The sequence below is a fragment of the Mastomys coucha genome, unplaced genomic scaffold (genome assembly GCF_008632895.1).
Source record: "Mastomys coucha isolate ucsf_1 unplaced genomic scaffold, UCSF_Mcou_1 pScaffold15, whole genome shotgun sequence".
Taxonomy (NCBI): Eukaryota; Metazoa; Chordata; class Mammalia; order Rodentia; family Muridae; genus Mastomys; species Mastomys coucha.
The window spans coordinates 160987515-160989367 of record NW_022196897.1 but is presented as its reverse complement, the minus strand read 5'-3'; positions in this window follow the sequence as shown (position 1 = coordinate 160989367).

Here is a 1853-nt window from a genome sequence, read left to right as displayed (position 1 = left end):
GAAGGGGGGATGGAGACAGGAGGAGGGAGAAGTGGGGATGGAAGCAGGAGAGGAGGGAGAAGAAGAGGCGGATGGAGACAGGAGGAGGGAGAAACAGGGGGTGGAAACAGGAGACTTGAGAGATGAAGCACAAAGGCAGTGAGGTTCCAACAAGTACAGGACAGACAAGATGAGGACAGCAGGCTGGAGAAGTCCTGCCCTGAAGCCTGGGTTTGCTCTAGAAGGCCATGACTTCATCCCAGCCATAAATTCAAATGCCTGCAGACAGAATTAGACAATTAATTGTGTAATGGGACGGTTAGGTTACACCTAATTGTCACGGTTGCTTTCGTTGGGCAAACACTGCAACACCAGAACAGAGCTCTCAATCATTTAATTAGTCTTCCAAAATGCTCCCAAATTGGTGTTAATCACAGTTTCAAAGTTACACATTTCATGTGTCCTTAAGTGTATCACTAGGCCTCAGCATTAATCCTGTAATTAAATACATCAAGTAATTGATGCACATGTGATACCTGTCAGCTGGGATTTTGAAATAATCTGTTTGGGAGAGCAAGCAACCTATGGGTGAAGTTCAAAGGACTTCACAACTCTCCCTGGGATGGCAGAGAGGAGGGGAATTGGGGTCTTGAACTTGGGGCAGAACAAACACATCCATTAAAATTGGAAAGCTAGGGGTCTGATGCAAGGTCAGAGGAAGATTGTTGTAATCGCTTTTCTATTGCTGTGAAGAGACACCATGATCAAAACAAGGTATAAAAAAAGTGTTTAATTGAGGACTTGCTTACAGTTTCAAAGGGTGAGTGCATGACCATCATGGCAGGGAGCAGACAGACAAGCTGACATGACACCAGAGTGGTTGCTGAACGCTTACATCTTATCCACAAGCTGAAGGCAGAAATACTGGGCCTGACATGAGCTTTTGAAACCTCAAAGCCTGTGATGGTTTGTATATGCTTGGCCCCGGGAGTTGCAAGATTAGAAGGTGTGGACCTCTTGGAGTAGGTGTGTCACTGTGGGTGTGGGCTATAAGACCCTCATTCTAGCTGCCTGGAAGTCAGTATTCTGCTAGCAGCCTTCAGATGAAGATGTAGAACTCTCAGCTCTGCCTGCACCATGCTTGCCTGGATACCAACATATTCCTGCCTTGATGATAATGAGCTGAACCTCTGAACCTGTAAGCCAGCCCCAACTAAATGTTTTTATAAGAATTGCCTTGGTCATAGTGTCTGTTCACAGCAGTAAAACCCTAACCATCCCCAGTGACACACCTCCTCCAATAAGGTCACACCTCCTAATCCTTTCCAAACAACTCCACCAACTAGGGACCAAGCATTCAAATATTGACAATTCAAAGTTGACAACCAGGAATAATCATTAGAGCCACTGTGGGAGACCTACCAGACATCAAGAAACATGTCACCGATCCAAGTGTTCCACCTGGCTTTAGCAGTGAAGCAGCAAAGGGACTTAGCGCATATGACACAGTGGAAAGACAAGGTGGCTTGTCTCAGATGGTGCTTTGTCAATGCATTCAAATAAGCAATCAAAAGGCACACAGGCGGGGGCATTGAAGGCATATGAGAATGAGGGATCTGAAGCAGTCTGGGAACTGCTGCGGCCACACTGCCTACTTCCTCTCCCCTCCTCCTCCTCCTCTCCCTCCCCCTCCTCTTCCCTGTCTTCCTCCTCCTCCTCCTCCTCCTCCTCCTCCTCCTCCTCCTCATCATCATCATCATCATCATCATCATCATCATCATCATCATCATCCTCCACCTCCTCCTCTTCCCTTCTCCCCCTTCTACATAAAAGTACAGCACAGGGCTGCTGAGGTGGCTCAATGGGCAAAACAT